The 19300-nt window shown below is 40.0% G+C and overlaps 1 long non-coding RNA gene across 2 annotated transcripts in view; it reads left to right on the top strand.

Annotated features, from left to right (window-relative positions):
• Positions 1-263: 263 nt before the first annotated feature.
• LOC133269321 (uncharacterized) overlaps positions 264-19300 on the top strand; it is a 39661-nt gene continuing 20624 nt past the window's right edge. Inside the window, exons 1-3 of one of the 2 annotated variants that reach the window (XR_009743414.1) lie at positions 264-349; positions 2005-2108; positions 2916-3002. This is a non-coding gene — a long non-coding RNA (uncharacterized LOC133269321). Of the gene's footprint in view, positions 350-918; positions 2109-2915; positions 3003-19300 lie in introns of both variants that reach the window. The other variant, XR_009743413.1, reaches the window with a different exon arrangement.

Raw genomic sequence — 19300 nt, 5'->3', positions numbered from 1 at the left:
CGCGCTGCGGGTCGGTGCGGCGGCACCGGCACCGGCAGAAACGTGCCTGGGAGGGAGGGAGCCAGAGCAGGAGAGGGAGGCTCTGCTGAGCGACGAGCCGCCTCCCTCCATCCCTTCCTCCCTCCCTTTCCTACTCCCGCCCGCCCTCCCGCAGGACTCCCAGGCTGGCGGCGCGGCACGGCAGCACCCGGGACGCGCGGCTCCCCTTGGCTGCGCGGCGGCGGGAGGAAAGGAGGGAGGGAGGGAGGGAGGGAGGGAGGGAGGGAGGGAGCGAGCCGCGCTGGTGAGGAGGAGCCGCCGCCTCATTCTGCGGCACCGGCCGGCGGCGTGAGGAGCGCGGCGAGCGCAGGTGGGTGGGCAGCGCCCGCTGCTCTGCAGCGCCGGACCCTCGGGCTTAGCGGTGCCCCTCTGCCTCCGGTACCGTCCCGGTGGGAGGCACCTGGCCGGGCGGCTCCGTGTGCGTGGTTCGGGTGGGCGTCGCGGTGAGGGGCTCAGTGGGGCTGAAGGGGAGGCTGGGGCGTGGGGCTGTGGGGGGCTTCGCGGGGTCGCGGGCGCCGCGGTGGGGTCGGGCGTGCGGACGCGTGGGACCGCGGGTTGCCGGGGGGGCGGCGGCGGGTGTCCGTGGACGCCGGTATCGGGGCGGCGCCCGGCTGGGAGGGAAGACGGTGAGGTCCCCGACGGGTCCCCGCGGCGTCCCCGCTGCCGTGAGTGCCTTCCCGCCCGAGGGAGGCGGGAGGGTTAGCTGGAGGTGCGCGTTGGGACGCAGGCAAGCCCCACCGGTGGCTGGGGCTTTATTCATTTATTTATTATTTATATATATGTGTATATACATATACACACACACACATATATATATATATATATATAAAGAGCAACTAGTTCTTGGAAAACCGCGTTTGATTTCGGTTTCCGTTCCAGCGTGAGGTTCCTGGTGAAGGCTGCGATCGCTGTTGTAAGGCAGCGCAGGGGTGCGGGTCCCCGGCGGCCGCGGACATCCGTGTGCTCGCCGTGGCGCGGTGGACGGAGTTAGCTTCTCTCCTTAATGTGTTGAGAGGGTTTTCCCAGACTGGGATACAGTGGGAACGTTCGGCCGACTGCTTCCAGGGACGGCAGGGGTAATTCAGAACATGAAGAATGGGGAGTGCATATGTACGCAAAAGCCAGTGTTCCCCCCGAGCTTGTACTCTGAAACTTAATTATTCGGTGAACCCCCTGTTCTGAACACCAGCAAGCTTTGCGTTTTCCAGGAAGCCCTGAATTTTCTGGTTTATCATGTTTTCAGGAAAGGGTTAACTTGAGGGCTCTGCTTACTTCGTGGTTTAGGTCTTATTTTGATGCAAACGGTTAATTTAGTAAAAACAGTGGCATGGTCCTCCAGGTACTGTAAACTGGGCATAAACCAGTTTCATTGTATGAAAAAGTTCAAGATCACTTTTAAGTTCTATGAGATATTCTTCCAAATACTAGCGTTTCTTTTTGTTTGTTTTGTTTTTTGTTTGGGGTGCGTATGTTTGTATGTATTTCTTTACAACCTGTATGAGGTAACTAAGCTGAGCATGGAAATTACATTGCTGCAAAACTGTGTTCATTTTTGTTTTTTCAGATGGAAGATCAAATGAAATTAGTTTTTGTATTTACCAAATAATGAAGTGCAGGTGTATTTTGTGTTGCTGCTTCAGAAGTCACCTTGCTCTGTCAAGGTTATGATGTGTCCACTAAGCAATAAGGATAACTTAAAAATCTGTAAAGCCCATATCTGTCTCTGAGAGTTTTAAATGTTCTGTGGGGTTAAAGTGAGTTGGGACTGTGATTTTTTTTTTTTTTTTAACTTCCTTCCTGAAATTTATTAAAGAGAAAAATTGCAAATAACTCTGAGTATCTTAACACACCTTTTACAAAGGAGAATGCTTTAGAGTGGTTGTATAGAAAAAGAAGTGAGCTGAAACATTGTGGTAATGGGATTTGCAGCATAAAATATGGCTAATTTCTCTTGTATGACTACAGGTGGCAGTGTAGAAGCCAAGAACAAAATTTGGCAGAAATTGTTCTGTGTGCAAGAAAATGAAGAGTGTACTCATGACTAAGCACAGCAACCTGGAAAACCACAGGTATGTGAAGTGATTCATACAACTGCCTATGGTGCACCTAGTATTTACTGTATTCTGATGTTCCTGGCTCAATAGGTGGTTTTGGACCAATTATCACTTAATGTATTCACAGTAAGAGCCTAATCAAAATGTCATGGAAAAATCTATATTTGATCACTAAAAGGGGCAAAAATACTTTGAAGGCAGTATGCAAGAAGAGGTGGGATCTTCCCACTTCTTCATGGTTTATTTTAAAGATAAAGAATTGGAGCACTAGGTTGCATGAAGGTATTTTTTTTCCTTCTAAATAAATAGATTTCATATTGATAAACCTAGCAGCATTTATTGGCTTGAATATACTTGAAAAGGAGAAAAAGAAGAAACTTTAGAGAAGATAGGAAGATTTGCAGGCCTGGATGTTCTGGATGTCTTTTCAGTATCAGTACTGTTTTTATGAGCAATGAAGAATGGAAAGCTCAAGGAGAATTACAGAATTAAGAAGATGTAACTAAGAAGATGTCATTTCATGTAACTGGCCAGTGGTGGTGCATATGTGCTGTTAAGGGTTAAATCTTACAAGATTAAAAAAAATAAATAAATAAAATCTGTAATGTTGTTTTCTGTTAAAAAAAAAAAGGTAAAAATAAGCAGTACATAATAAAAGCTCATGATGAGCTTTCATATTTCAATCCAAAGGGAAATACTAAATTACCTTCATAATTATTTTTTCTCATTAATTAGCAATGTTAGAGTGAGGCAGACTTTTTCTTGTATGTTTACATTGGTGTGCACAGCCTCTAGAAATTAGTCCATGGGTCTGCATTCCAGGATTGCTGTGAGGCCATGGAGGACGAGATGAACTCGGAGCTGGAGCTTGAGGATTTTTTTGGAAGTGATGAGTGGGAAGTTATACTGGTAAGATGTGTCAAAGTGGAATTATCACTGTGTTTATGAATATATTTATACTGTTGCATTTGATGGTTGTTATTCTAGTCTGAGAAGGTTTTTTTTATCTAAACCTTTAAATTGCTTCTGTGAGGTCGTGGTTATACCACAAATATCCGCAGATGACAAAGTCCCCTTGTGTCAGCTGTCCTGCAGTATCTGGACCTTGGCCACAGTTTTAGTTCTCGCTAGTTGTGAGGTAGGTTGCAGAAAGAATGATTTATTTCACTGTTAGAATGGCTAAGAGTGTACATCCCATTAGGTATAGCCAATAGCTGTCACCAGTAAACTGTTAAATGATGACAGCTTGACATCTTGACATCCTGAAATCCAAGTCAAAATAATATTATTTTTTTTTTTTAATCCACTGTTTAAAAAAGCATTCAGGAAACTACAGGTATAGCTTTGTGGGCACCTGTACCCTGAAACTGTAAGCTCTGTGTAGAGAGGCTGTATCTCTGTTGGTAAATAGCAAGACCCTAATCTGAGTGGGGTTTTGTGAGTGCCTTCATAAAGCTTTCAAAATACCGTGTGCCTTCATAGGGTACCCTGAAGAGCTATTGCAGTTCTTGACTCCAATTTAAATATAAAAAGGTGGATAAATCAAGATCTTTGCGGCAGTTCTGCAGGGGACAGCTCTTCTAACCACTTTTGGCCGTCATGTCACTGGGTTGTCTCCTGTTCTGAGCGGGGACTCACTCTGGTGTAGCTGTGGAGAAAAAAGCATCAGTGCTAATTTCTATACAGCCCCATAGTTCTTTTATTATTATCTCTTATTGAGCAAAACAGTTAAGTATACTTTAAAACCTTAAATTAATAGATCTGATAAAGTCAGTTGAACTGTTTATGTAGTACAGGTCAGCATATGCTTATGGCTGCTTTGAACATTATTGAGTTCATTTGTTTGTGCTAACACATTTAGAACGGAAAATGAAAATGTTGTTTGTCTTTGGTACAAAATTTTAATGGGGTCTTTCAATACATCAAGTGTTCAAAATTTTAAATAAAAAAACCTTTGGTAACTAAGCAGTGTGATGTTCAAGAGTTCAATTTACAGACACTTGTCTGTGCTAATTATGAAGTATTGACATGAATGAATGAAACTATTTGTTAAAGTGCCTTCTGCAGTGTATAGCAGTTATGTGTTCACAAGATGATTCATAACATTCTGCAATTTGTGATGAGTTTCCCTGCCATTACTGGAGATTACTAAGTAGCTAATGTATTTGCAGTACACTGGGTTACTTTAAATTAGATTTGATGGTGGAAAGGAAAAGAGAACCATTTACTATCAACTGAAAAATCAGGCCTGTTTTATGAATCAGTTAGTATTGAGTTTCACTTTACTGTATGGTACAATTTATCCTTTACAATAAAATGCAAATGTTTAATCATCTTGCCTATAAATACAGCCATGACAGTGTGTGTGGGAAACCCTCAAGAATTCTTTTGTGTTTAAAGTTGTGTACATTATAGCTAATAAAATGTAGCAGACTTGGTGTAAGTGAAAGTAGAATTCATAGTAAAAAATCTAGTTTTGGAAACTAAATGTGTAAGGTCCCATTTTGAATTGACAAGTCTTGGTTATAGGGACTACTCTTTGATTTGATGTGGGATGTATTTGTTAAGTACAGCTCCCATTAGCAGTTCAACAGATGCTGCATCTTGGAAAACTGTTTTGAGCTGTTTTGAACTGAAAGTTGTGGCTGGGTATGTGTCTGCTGTTGTCTTAAGAAAACTGTATTTAAGGCCTCACACAATTAGTCATTTCATACAATCATAAAGGTGGCTGTAATCCATTAGATTATAAAGCATGATTGCCTGGCAGTTACTGGAAATACCTGTCAGTGATACCAGTATTTTACACAAGAAAAATTAAACTTTCTCGCTCCTTTAGTACCTGTGGAGGATTATCTTGAAAATGCTTTGTGGGAACCTAGAGAATGTACTAGGTCCATGGATTAATGATGGCGAATGGAAGGCAGATGAAGGATTTTTTTGTTTATTTTATTTTTAAAAACCTTAATAGGCCAGTATCAAAGGCAGATTTTTAGAAAGCCACTAGAATGTCTATCAGGAGGATGAGAATGGTCTGATTCAAAGTTGAGGGCAAGGGGAAAGGGGAAGGAGGCACAAAGTGAAAACTTCAGCGAAAGTACACTGAGAGTAAGCCTAAAACACAAGTTGTGTGCCAAGGCCATTAGCTTGGAAACTTTGGTTTCACAGGCTAGAGGTTGATACCAGGTTTCCAGTTAGAAAAGAGTAGCATTTTCTTACTCTCAACAGTATTAATACACCTGTTAAACCAAAGAGATAGTTACGACATTGCAAGATGCCCATTGTAGATTACTATAACTGAAGTGGACTCTTGTCCACTTCAAAAGTCACAACATGCTAAGTATATGTGTAAGGAAAGTATATTTAATTACAAATGTGTAAACTAAACCTCCAGGCATGTAGTCTCACTGCTTATCTCTAAGCAGGCTGCCACTGGGCTTCTATGAGGGGTAACTCCTAATTTGGAGGACATCAAACCTGTAAAGGAGAAATGATCCTGAAATTTCATCCTGTAGATGAGACCTTGCTCTCACGTGATGGCCAGCTATCCTTTTGCTCGGAGAATGCCATTGCATGGTATTGAGTCTAGGTGATAGATGGATATCTCCTGACAACTAAGTGGAGTGCAGCTGGCTGAGTTTATGTTGCTGAAAGGGAGCATACCTTCCAACTACATGCCAAGGAGGCTTACAACAAAAGAAGTCTAGGCTACGTTTTTGTGCTGGAGAAGTAGGTGGAGAAGTGCTGGTGACATAGACGGGCTACCAAAATAGTGCTGGAAACATCATCTGAGTAGCTAAATAGAAGGTTAAGAATAAAGACCTCTGCAGCATCAGTCTGCACTGTAATCCCAACATTCTGAGTGAGGACAAGCAGAAAAGACACACAGGTCAAGATGCCACAGCCTCTGGGGTTGAAGGCCTTAACATTGCTGTGCATATGACAGAAATGGATGAAGGTCATATAGAGAACATGAAAAATTAGGTCAAATATAGACAGGAGCACAGAAGAATAGGCAGTCAGATGAAAATAGAACTGTTCTATGCAAATGGTAGAAGACTAGAAGATTAAGATGGAGGGAGTGAATGGTTAGTTCTAAGGTAAGTTATTGATGGCATAGGTCTACCATAGAGAAGGTAGCCAGCAGGGCATTCATTAGAATTTCTATGGAAAACCTGGTCCGGGGAACAGTCAAATGAGTAAAATGCTTGTAGCCAGTGTGGAGAGACTCAGAACAAATGCATATCCCCAAGCAAATCCTTCTCTGACCCTCAACCCATGGTTGAGCAGGCTATAAGAAACAGAAAACTTCAAAAACTTATGTCCAAAACATAAAAAAGTGAAAATAGGGTAAATTAGGCATAAAATACACAGTAAAACAAGTTAAAGCCTAATAAGTGATTTTTAAAAGGCAGAGAAGCTTTTTAAGAGTACTCTTTCAAAAACATCAAAACCAGGAAGGCCATTGGGTCAATAGATAACTAAGATCTAAAAGAGCTCAAAAAAATGCTCACTGTGTAGGACCTCATATTCCCAAAACAAAATTTTTCTCCTGTGGGGAGAGAAGCACAAGGTACCATTGAGGCATCTCTTCCAAATCAAGAGATGCTGGAATATTTCGGTTTTTAGAAAAAAACTGTAGAAATGGGTTACAGCATTTGTTACAACAAAAATTGCCAAGTCTGAATGCATCCAAGACCTCTGGAAGAGCTCTCTGTAAAATTGCTGAACTGTTAATGCTGGTGTTTAACAGCAGTACTGGTGTGGTAGCAGTGAACTTGAGCATGCCAAAGGTGTTGCCAGTTTCAAAAAGGCATCCAGAAAGCCTGTAGGAAAGAACAGGATAAGTATGACTGGCATTCATACCAGTCAATTTGTTGGTAAATACAGTGAAGAAGAAAACTAATGGATTCATGGACAAATTTGATATAAGAGTCAGAACAATCTCAGAGGTTTGATAGAGTTCTTTGAAGACACTGTTTAGGTTGTAAGTGTGATTTAGCTGATGCAGTACTCTTCAGTTTCAGAAAGTCTTTTGAGAACTATTTGCCAAAGGTGCTGAGTGAAATGAAACTGCTCTGACATAAGAGGAAAGTTCTCTCCTAGACTGATAGTTGGTTGAAAAATGAGGTAGGAATAAATGACCTGTTTTCACAGAGGGGACAGAGGTCACTCGTGGAGTTGCGCATGGATGTGTGCTGGGCTTAACACTAGTCTGCATATGCATTGGTGATCTGGACACATGAGTGCAGAATGACTCTAAGTTAATGAGGGTAGCAAAAATGGAAGCTAATTATGAAGAATCAAAGAGGGATCTTGTGATGCTTAGTAACTGGAGATGAAGCTTGCTGCTGATACTATGAAGTAATGCATGCAGGGGAGAACAATCCTGCTATTATTGAGGCTGTAAGCTATTAGCACCAAAGGAAGTGATGTAGAGAGCTTACTATAGTAAATCCAAACATTGGTTAAGTGTTTAAGACTGGTAAAAAAAAAAAATAATCAGGGAAGAATGGCCAACAGAGCTTAAGTCTGCTATGCCAGTCTATAAACTGCCTGTGTTTTTGTCTCGACTCTGGGGGCAGTTCTGATCCCCGTATTTAAAGGAAGGGTGAGGGGAAAAAAAAAAAGAGAGAGATAATAGAACTAGAAATGGGTGACAGTGATAAAGAGCAATTAAATAGATTAAGGATCTTCAGCCTAGCAAAGAAATAGCTAACAGGAGTTGTGGAGTCTCCTACATTGGAGATATTCAAGGCCCACTTGGACAAGTTTCTGTGTGATGTACTCTAGGTTACCCTGCTCTTGCAGGTGGGTTGGACTAGGTGATCTTTTGAGGTCCCTTCCAACCCTTGGGATTCTGTGATTCTGTCAAAATGATAAGAATCTATATAGGAGTGTAATGGAAAAAATGAACAGCGAATGCTCATTAACTGTCTGTTGTTCTACAAGACCCAGAGGGGATCAAATAAAATCATCAAGTGGCAGATTCAGAACAAGTAGGAGGTGGCATTTTTTCTTCATGGCGCATAGTTTAACTATGAGCCACTGTACATACTAAAAGTTTACCTGGCTGTGGGCTTTCAATGCAAAAGGATCAATCCTTGCTTTGCAGAACAGAAAGCTCCGTCCCTGAGGGCTTGGAAGGGATCCTGAGATGTATCCCTGCAATATCCGTGCAAACAGGGAAATCCCTGCTTTCCTTGGCCTAGTGCTGAGAGACCTCTGCTCTCAGCCTTTGCTAAAGATATGGTATGGGGATAGGCATATCTTTGGTCTGACTGAATATACTATTAGTATGTAAAATGGAGACAAATTGCAGTCCCCTAAAGAAAATGCTGACCATATGCCATTCCAGATGCATGAAAGAATTATTGCTGAAGAAAATTGTTGATAAGGACAATTTTTCTTTTCTTGGGCTTAGTAACTTCCCCCTTCCCCCCCCCCCCCCAAAAAAAAAAAATCAGTTTTCTTTAAAGACTGTACCAGTCCACACTATACCATGTTGATACTTGAAGTTTAGTGCCTGTGCAATGGAGTTGAGATTCTTTGTTCTGAGGTGTCAGCATTCAGCTTTAATTCTGTGCTTGCTCAAAGTAAATTGAGTGTTTGTTATTCCTTGCAGTCTATCTTTATATGGACTGAATTAAAAACCTAAACGCAAAAATAAACTGGAAAAGTTTAGGACAAAATTATTCATATAATGAAATGCTTACCTATATAATAAAATGAAAAATGCAGTTCTTGAGTCAGGAACATGGAAGATTAAATCTCTTTTCCTATAAATATGGTGAGATTTACACTTACGTTCTTTCCTTATCCAAGCATACAAGGACTAAAGCTATATTAGACTTGGACTGAATGAAGACTTGGCGAAAATAGCTTATTAAGAGTAAAGGATGACTTGACCGCTAGACATGAAAATTGTATTTAAATATTAAAAGGATGTAGAAGTTAGAAACAAGAATTATGTAGTAATCCAACCAGTAACAAATGAAATGAAAGAAGACTCTCCAGATTTTAAGGCTTATGAGCTTGTGTGAGTACAGCCAGCTGTGAGGTACAGAATTGGTGCAAATGCTGTGCTACATCCTACAAGGAGTTACAGGAATGGATGTTGGGTTATACACAAAGGTTTACTCTAACCCAGGAAAATTAGTCTTCTTGGGTTCCTGTGGTCAGTAACAATAAATCAGTATTTCCAGCGTGTAATACAGAGAACCCCAAGCTGGTTTGTGCTCTGAATTACCATCTAGAGGAGCCTTTCTCCGTCCATAGTGGCTACAGACTGACAAGGGAGACAAAGAGGACTGGCCTCCCTAAGTCAAAGGTGGCCTTTGAATATACCCATTCTTTATGTTAGTGTCAAACCTGATTTATCTAGAGGTTTTAGTAGATCACTTTTTAAATCCAGTGGTACTGAGATAAAAATACATAGCAGGACAATACTGGCTAAACCCCTTTTTAAGGGTTCCGTGAAGAAGTGCTTATTTCGTACTTCAGATTGTCCCACAAAGTTTTCCACACTTGCCTGACAAAGCTGACAGCTGTATTAAAGAAAAAGGAAAGTAAAATCAATGATTTTTTTTTTTTCTGAAATAAGAGGATGACTCATGCAAAAAGAGATCATCCTGAGTTTTTTAAATTACAAAAGCTGAGCAATAGAGCCTGTTTGAAAGGAGAGGTTAATTAGGTACCCCACCAAACATCCCCAACACGCTCTTCTTTTTTAGGAATGGGAGAAGAATCATCCTCTTGTTATCTCAGTTATTCTCATGATCTGTTCTTTAGAGTATTCCTATTTGTTCAAAAACAGGAAAACATACTTCAAGAGTATATTTTTCATTTTCATTTCCTGTAATGAAATATGATAGCAAAGGAAAGAAAAATGTAAGAAAAAAACCTGTTTCTCCTTTTTATTTGGTAATTAATGTAGTTAGGTAGTGAAGCTGAACAACTGGCAGTCTGACATTAAAGGAGATTTTGGCCAGCACAGATGACAGTAAGTTTTAAGTTTTTCTAAAAGTAATTTGGTACCAGACACTGTGGAACAAAACTTCACTAGTAATGCGTTTGGAGAGTTAGTCATTCACATCTGTTTAAAACCATACTTTAACCATAACACATAGTCTTAAATAGGTAACAATGCAATAATAAATAATAATAGAACAATAGAAAACATAGTACACTTCTCAAGCAGTATTTATTCCAATGTTATCTCAGGAAGTGAAGCCTGCTGTGGTTTTTTGGTGGGTTTTGTTTTGGTTTTATTCTTTGGAAGTAATTTCTTTGGAAACTATTTCAGCTGTACTTTTCTAATGCAAAATCCTCTGAGAAAGCAGGCTGTGAATTTCAGTATTATGACATTCCTGCATTTGTTCCACTTTTTTTTTTTCCATTTTTAATATCACCTAGACTTGGTGTATTTCTCTTTATTTTGGGGACATGGCTGGCTCTGTAGTTATTCCCTAATGCCTTACAAATAGTTGGTTGTACTTGTTAGTTTTTATCTGTGTGGTTCTTAGTGTTCCTGATAATTCAGGTGATTGTGCACTCAATAATAAATGGGAAGTCAAAATGAAAGGCACAGGCTGTCCTCAACTCAGGTTTCAGTTACATGAAATCTCTGTCGCTTACAAATAAAGTTGTAAATTCTTACAAAATCTTCAATAAAATGGAAGCCAGAGCCCAAAGCAAAACAAAAAAAAAACAACCAAAAAATCAGGTCTCTGCTGAGCCCTGTGGCCTGGCACAGGTGTAGTTCTGACATCATCTCCCACAGCCTTACATCTTGCTGGCTCGTGAGAATGCAAATAAGTTGCAAGTCCTCTTGTTTCAGAGACTGAAACCATTGCTGATTGCCTTTTCTCTTTTTATATATGCCTTCTTTTCTGTTTTTATTCCTTTGTTTTTTCTTAGCTTCTCTGCAGTTTTACCTTTAATCATCACCTAATTACACAAATGTTACAGAATTAAAAAAAAACACTATTACTTATTTTGACCTATCTTGGTGTTTCCTGAAACTTCTAAGTACTGTCCCCCTCTTTCCTTTAGTCTGTGCACAAATAGTTTCTAATTGGAATGAATATTTAACAGCATATTGAATGTACAACGGCACTATCGTCATTGACCCAAATCTGGTCTTTTTATGAAGTTTAAAGAAGTTTTCATTTCACTTGTTCAGTCATAACAAGCAGGTCTACCCTAAGTGTTAGTGTGCTGCATTAGTTTTCTGATGGAAAAGGCCTTTTGAGAGTTACACAGTTTAAAACATTTTACCTCACCAGATAAACGTGCATATGATGAATTACAGAGACCAAGACAGTACTGGCAGCATCTTAAACCATGTTATCTCAAATGCTTGCCAATGTGGGCATTTGTGTATTAGATTAGGAATCTGTGAAGGTGTAAGCTTTTGCTGAGTATGGTGAAGATGGTTTTGAATTGGGCGCAGTGTCTGTTGAATGGCTTGTTATTTCCAAGAGTGTAGCATAAGTAGCTCAAACTCTGTTCTATGTTCGGTTTAATTTACAGTGTTCCTGGGAACATAGTTGCTGGGAAAAGCCAGAGACCAAAGAACTCAGGAATCTTCTGATTTCTGCATATTAATGCTAGCTGTGGCTCCACTTGCTCTCACTTTCTGTGGTCCTGTTCTTTGCTGTGCAGTTTCTGCAGTGAGTGAAAGGCAAGGCTGCTCAATGTACAGAGTTGCAAGCCTGAGGGTTACGTTATCATCTTTAGAGGTGTAGGATGGGATTGAGGCTGTGGTCACGTAGCTGTTTTGCCAGGGAAGTACCTGAGCTTCTTACTCATCTTTAGACTGTTTGAAAAGAGTCATGCTCATCTGTTGAAAGAATGAGCATAGGTACCTGACTCTAGGAGATGATTTGGGTTTTAGATGGCAGGCGGAAGTAAGCCCCTGAGCTACAGACAGCATCTAGGCTAAGGTAGGACTTAAGATCTGTGTCGACACTTGGGTATGTCTGAGTTGTTTCCAGCTTTGGCCAGGCACTCTGATTTGTCCTTCTGAGACTTAGCTTGTCCTAATGCCTAGGTAAGGAGCCCGTCTGTCTGCTGCAGAGCTCTGACTTTGCTTTGGGGACCAGTTTACCATCAGTTAGGAGTAGTAGTGCATGGCTTCCATTGGAGCCTTTTATTTCATCTAGCTTTTGGAACAGTGTCGGCAGGCTGGAATTTCAGGGAGCTGCCACGTACAGAGGCAGTAGATGTTTTGGGGCAATATGTTTCCTCATCCTTTTCCATCATCCTTATGCTTCTTAACTTTTAACTCCCAAAGACTGCCAGTAATTCACATCTCTCTGCTATGTTCAGCTAAAATGTGAGACCTGCTGAACATTGTCCAAATGATCATGTGTAAATCCTTGTTGTTGACAGCTCCATTGCAGCAGTCACTTTTCATTTTACTTCATCACTGGAGATTATGAATTGTTAGATGGCAACTGAGAATGGCAAGGCTAAAACCAGAACTGCAACCTTTCTTTCTACTTGAATTTGGTCTATAGGTGAATGCTACAAAAGGAAAAATAACTGGTTAGGTGTAATTTTGTGAAAATTTTTTTTTCTTTCTTTTTATTTTTTTTTTCATACTGGGCAGTTAAAGGGAGAGGATCTGGTAAAACCAGTGATGTATTTCATAACTCCACCACATGTCACTTTTTGGATATTTAGACTCCAAATGAAAAAGTCAGCCCATTCCAGCATAGAGCCATGGGCTTTTCATATGAAGTAAAGGGGCATATTATGACTAAGATGGATGGAGATAAGTATGTAAATAAGACTTTGCAGGGCTTGAAGTTTTGGTGATTTCTGTAAAGAGTTCTATGATGTTTGCTGTGTGTGTTCCCTCCATCCCAGCGCTCTTAAAATTGGTAAATCAGAACCAGCTTTTTTGGATTAAATACATAGCTCTAGCATTGAGAGAACCTTCTATTTAAAATAGTAACTTCCAAGTCTGAGCTCTGATATTGTCCTGCACAAGAATTACTGAATTGCTGAATATGAACTGGCAGTGTGTCCAGGTGTCAAAGAAAGCCAAAAGCATCCTGGCTTGCATCAGAAGGAGTTTAGCCAGCAGGACCAGAGAAGTGATTGGCCCTCCATATTTGGCAGTGGTAAGGCTGCATCTCTAATACTGTGCTCAGTTTTAGGCCACTCACAAGAAGAACGACACTGAGGAGCTGGAGCATGTCCAGAGAAGGGTAACAGAGCTGATGAAGGGCCTAGAGAACAAGTCTTGTTGGAAGTGGGAACTGGGGTAGTTTAGCGTGGAGAAAAGAAGGCTCAGGGGAGATCTTACTGCTCTCTACAACTACTGAAAGGAGGTTGTAACACGGTGAGTGCTTGTCTTTTTTCCCAAGTAACAAGTGATAGGATAAGAAGAAATAGCCTCAAGTTGTGCCAGGGGAGGTTTAGATTGGATATTAAGAAATTTTTTTTCACCAAAAGGGTTGTCAAACATTGGAACAGGCTACCCCAGGAAGTGGTTGAGTCACCGGCCCGAGAGGTATTTAAAAGATGTGTAGTATTGCTTGGGGGACATGGTTTAGTGGTGGACTTGGCAGCGCTGGGTTAATGTTTGGACTCTGATATTAAAGGACTTTTATGACCTAAATGATTTTGTGGATCTTTTCTTTCATAGTCTTTCACTAAAAAGAAACACTTGGATGAGGCTTTGAACAACCTGATCTAGTGGAAGGTGTCCCTGCCCATGGCAGGGGGATTGGAACGAGATGATCTTTAAGGTCCCTTCCAATCCAAACCATTCTATGATGCAACTTTTTTTTTTTTTTCTTAAATTTGAAACTTTTGTGGTTTTTTTTTTGCATAGACAGACCTGGAAAATTTCAACCTAAAAAAGAATTGCTTTGCATTTGTGGATCTGGAGCATCGCAGGGAGTAGTAGTAGTGCTCATAATGAATTTTGAAGATAGTCGTCATTCAGAAGATAGCAGTCATTCCAAGAAGTCTGCTATAGGTCCTTTGATTCAGCAAAACTTAGAAAGCTCATAAGAATTTGAAGCCAGATGGACTACTTGCTTAAGTACTTTGCTGAGCTGTTCATAAACTGTGACTGGTTTAACAATTAGTTTGACTCTGATTTCATTTTAATGATTCGAGTTAGAATAAAGCTTTGTCCCACAGAAACTTCCTTTTGTTTTACTTCTCGTTAATTAATGTCTTGGAACATAGTGAAAAGCTGATGAAACCTATGGATTACATAAATCTGTGAAGCTGGAAAAATCTTAGGTGGTTAGAATTAAGTCCAACTTAGCTGTGAGGCTTTTGGGGAATGGTATGATGTAAAAATGAAGTTTTAGAAAGAAAACCATGTACGTGTTACCAAAATCACAGGCATTAAGTAACTTAGTGAGCAGTGGCACTCAGGGAAGAATTTTGAAGCTAAGCAGTAGTGGTCAAGTTGTTCAGAGGGAAAGAGGAAAGTGCGCCTAAATTTCATGTCCATGATGTTACATTTAATGCAGTCAGAGGTTGTGACAAAAATATATCAAAATGTCTAGAAAATGAACCACTCTCCCCACCCCCCAAAAAAAAAAAAACAAAACAACCCAACAAAAAAACACTTCCCCCCCCCCAAAAAAAAACAAAAAACAACAACAAAAAAACCAAACCAAAACAAACAAAAAAAAAAACAACAAAAAAAAATGAAAGAGATAGCCCAGGCAAAAGACATAATGGCTGAATAGCAAAACAGATACTATTGAAAAGGTCCTTCTAACAATCATTTTGTCGAATGGATCTTGCTACACAGGATTCCTGGTTTTCATCAGAATTTTGACTAGTACTTGCTCACTGAGGGGTATTTCCTATTATTTCTCAGTGGTCATGCTCTGTCAAGATACGTCCATCTAATTGCCTACATTTGAACCAGGAAATATTTTATTCAGAAAATGCTATGGATCTTCAACCCCCTTATGATATTTTAAACAGAAGTTCATCAGAACTGATAAAAAGTTTGTCTCTTAGACCAAACATTTCTGAAATAGCACAGGATTTTCCTTAAGTGGCAGTTGCATCTTTTCTTGGTTGCGTGATGAAAGAAATGCTGTTGTCTTGTTGTTAAAGTTTATAGATGTTTTTGTTGCCTGCTCCAGTTGCCTCAGATGTTCTTTTACCTTTTCCCCTTCCAGCCTGTATTACTGTAAGACCTTTATGAAGAAGTTTCTCTTCTTTTACAAGCTAGTTACATGGTTACCATTTAGTCACCCAAGTTTTCCACCAGCTCTGTTAATAAAGACATTTGGCCTACATGACACTTTGAAAACAGCATGTTTTTCTCTTCCAAGGCAGTCACTTTACTGTGATTTTTTTATTTACACTGCATGTTAATCTCTCTCAAGCCTGTTTACTGAAATGTTCATTATTATCATCCTTTTCCTCCCCCTCTCATAAATTCTTTTTATGCTTCCACTTTGTCAGGCAGGACTTTTTTTCCCCCTCTTCTAGGCAGCATTATTTTCTGCGGGAGTATTAGTTGAAGGGCATTAGCTTTGATGACTTTGGTGGGGCATTCACAAAGGCTGTCTTTAGTCTTGTGGGAATACTGACTGTGTTTCCTCCCTGGCTAATGGAAAATGATTGGGGTTTCTAGGGCAATTCTGAATTTCCAAGTTAGGCTTTTTTTTCTTTTCTGAATTTCCCTCCAGAGAAAGCCACAGCTTTTGCAGATGGTGCCAGCTGCAGCATCCCTTCTGCTGCTCTTGCAATGCTTTAAGTAAAGGGCAGAAGCTCCTTTCTGATTCTTGTAGTTGCAGCAAGGCTGGATTTAATGGCAGCTGGTGAAGAGCTGCATCTCCCTGCCTATGGTGGCTGGATATATCAGGAGAGGAGAACTAAGATGAATGATTGAGAATTATGCAGCCTTGTTAGGTTGCAGGTCCTGTTTATGTTGGCTTAAACTGTGTACACTTGATACAAAATACACCATACAAGTGTTGCAGTGCTTGAGTTGTTTCTGTTCTCAGTGGCTGCTCCAAATCAGAGAACCCAAAGAGTTTAGCTGGTATTTTCTCAGGGTGCCTCTCATGTAATGGGGCTGCAAATACTTGGTGGCTGGTGTCATTGGCTTAATATAGTCATCAATTTTCATTATAGTTCTGAAATCTGTCCTGCTTTGCCATGTAGAAAACTATTTCTGTCTTACCTGAATTAAACAGACTTTTGAAGCTGGTATGTGGCTAAAATATTATGTGGTGCTATTACAAACTTGTCCCTAATAAATTAATTTTAACTTGGGAAATTTTGTTCTTGTGGTATGTCTCCATCTTTGTTCTGGTTCTGGAAAAAGTTGAGACTTCTATGGAGACAAAGCTACCTTTGAGACCTTGGAAGCCTTACTCCTAAGAGTCTGCTTGATGTCTGCTTCCAGCCTATTATTAAATCAATAATTATTGTTTGCTCTTAAGGATATACAGGATACTTCACACTGCATATATTTTGGCACTTCTAGAAGAAAATGGTGTCTCTGCTCTAAAATAGCTTTTTGTAGAATAAGGGAGACACCAGATACATGAAGCCTTGGCTGTGTGCTCTTTTTCGTTCTCTTAATTCATTTATTTTCTCTTCCTCATCATATTGGCTTATTAGTCTACCTAATCTCATTTAGGAAGTTTACCTCAAATGTATATACTTGTGTATTTTACAAATGTAAGTTTGGAATTTAGCTGTAATGTTTCTGTTATTTATATCTCATGTAATTCATGTAGAAACCTGTATGGTTAACTTAATTGCATTAACAAATTTTAATGTGAATGGGTTTTACGTTTGCAGTTCTTGACCTTGCTAATCTTTTACTGATTCCTCTCCCCCCACCCCCCTGCCCCCACATTTCTACATGTATTTTAATTTTCTTTTTTATGTTTTCCTTTTCTATGTTATTTTTTCTACACATACTGGGAGGGGATTGAGGGTGGAAGAAGTATGCGAAGATTTGCAGAGAATCATTACCCTGTGAGGCATAAAATTATATCGTTTATTTGATGCTTAACACTACACCTAGTATCTATGTTTGGAAGAAGAGCATGGGGAATTCCTTTAAAAAGTGACACAAAAGTAGGAAAGGATGTTAACAGACAGTGATTAATTACCTTATTGCAAAAGGGGAGCTTTTTGTATTGCTTCTTAGTTTGAAATGAGTTGCCGTATGTTGAGAAGAAGGTAGAGACTGACAGAAGACTTTCCTGTCTTACTAAGCTGTGAGATCAGGAAATAACTAAATTTACCATGGGGAGTTTACCTAACTAACCACAACCTTTTACTAATATGTTCACTTTGTCCTTGCATACAAATTTTGAAATAAAAGTGCCAGTACTCATGTGTCACTGATGGGAAGTAAAAGGCAACATTTTGGTCATAATTGGTAGGAGGTGAGACTGACATTCACATGAATTTTCCCCAATTACAGAATGAGCACAAAATATTTCATAGAAATTAAATTACTATCTGTCATGATAACCTGGCATTTGGAAATCCTTGTGCTTTGCCACTCTTAATGCTTGGTCTTTAGAAGTTGTTTTCTTTGAATAGGAAATACATTATTTGTTTAAAATGTTATTTTTTTTCTTTAGATTTCAGTCTTCAGTTTTAGCACAGCCTTCAGAATCTTTTTTTCAAGGCCAGAAATATCCTCATGCTATCTTTTAAAACCTCCTGCATATCAAAGGACACTGCAATGTGCACAGCAATGATTCTGCTGTGTTCAGTATCTTGCAAAGACTTAAGGGGATGATGGAGAATCCATCACTTAGCCTGGTACTCTGTTCAAATAAATCGTCCTCACTGATAATTTATACAGACTTAAATCCCTAAGTCTCACTTGAAAACAATTTGTTTTTTATCCCTTAAATTACTTGGGCACTGTTTTTTAGCACCTTCTACATATAGTTCTAGTGTCTATGTATTCTAATATTGATCTCACCATACACAGAAAAAGGCAAGCTTGTTTCTGTTAGGTGTCCAGGGATTGCCCTAAACCTTTTTTGCCATAACACTGCCTGCAAGGTGCATGTTAAGTGATTTTGTCAGTGATATAACACCTCCATGAAAGTAGCTGCCATCCAGGTTATGGTCCCAGGTTTCAGATGTGCACCAGCTTTCTCTGTTCTTAGGAGTATGACCTTGCATTTGCATTACAGTTTGCCTTGTGTTCTATGTGTATGCAGCTGAGAATTTGGGGAAGTACCAGGCCTGGTTGGAGATAAGTCTGCTTACATATTTGAGTCGTCTAGCACGCTTCTAGACTCAATTCTACTGTGTGAGCCTTAAGAGTAAGAACTGTCCTAAACTGTGACTTCTCTAACTCCTTGCATTTTGTAATAATTTAAAAATGAGTCATCTACATGTCATTTAACATTACACTTTGCACTTGTCAAACTGTACTTTCCTCTTATGTAGGAAAAAAACTAGAAAAATTTTACTTTTGTTTTTCTTTTCTACAAACTCTGGGAGCTCTTGGGAACTCCCCTGTTCTATTCCCAGCTTGCCCCTTCACAATCCAGTTCCATTTTTCTGTTAAGTTAGAATTTATTTTTTTTTTCTCCTTATGCTAGAGGACACCCATACAGGCTACTGTTGCTTTCTTCTGTGACCTTGACCACCTGCAATCATGTATCTGGGGTGCCTTTGTTAAACGGTGCAGGTACTAACCTGGCTGGTTGACTGCAAAAGCTGGTTTATCTGGAGACTCTGAAGGGATGAGAGCTGCAGTGCTTGGCACTCAGGCCCCATTTTGCCTGATAGCTTGCAGTTGTCAGATTCCTGACTGTGGGAGGGGGAGAGTTAAAATGCCTCTGACATTTCATGCCTTCTGTTCATATCTGATACATCAGCTACATTTTGGGATGCTGTCTTATGAAGTAACTCCATAGTGTCTGGCACCTTGTACTAAATCAAGGTTATGCTCTATATTTATAGAACAACTTTCTGGAGCCTTTCAAAGCCTGCTCATTGCTGCTTAGAAGTCATAGAATCATAGAATGGTTTGGATTGGAAGGGACCTTAAAGCTCATCCAGTTCCAACCCCCCTGCCATGGGCAAGGACACCTCCCACTAGAACAGGTTGCTCAAAGCTTCTTCCAGCCTGGCCTTGAACACGGCCAGGGATGGGACATCTACAGCTTCTCTGGGCAGCCTGTTACAGTGTCCCACCACCCTCACAGTAAAGATTTTTTCCC

This window comes from Pezoporus flaviventris, unplaced genomic scaffold, assembly GCF_033815535.1.
Source record: "Pezoporus flaviventris isolate CSIRO_AGI_PZ_B2104156 unplaced genomic scaffold, CSIRO_AGI_Pfla_v1 ptg000015l, whole genome shotgun sequence".
NCBI lineage: Eukaryota > Metazoa > Chordata > Aves > Psittaciformes > Psittacidae > Pezoporus > Pezoporus flaviventris.
This window is presented reverse-complemented; position numbering and strand designations above follow the sequence as displayed.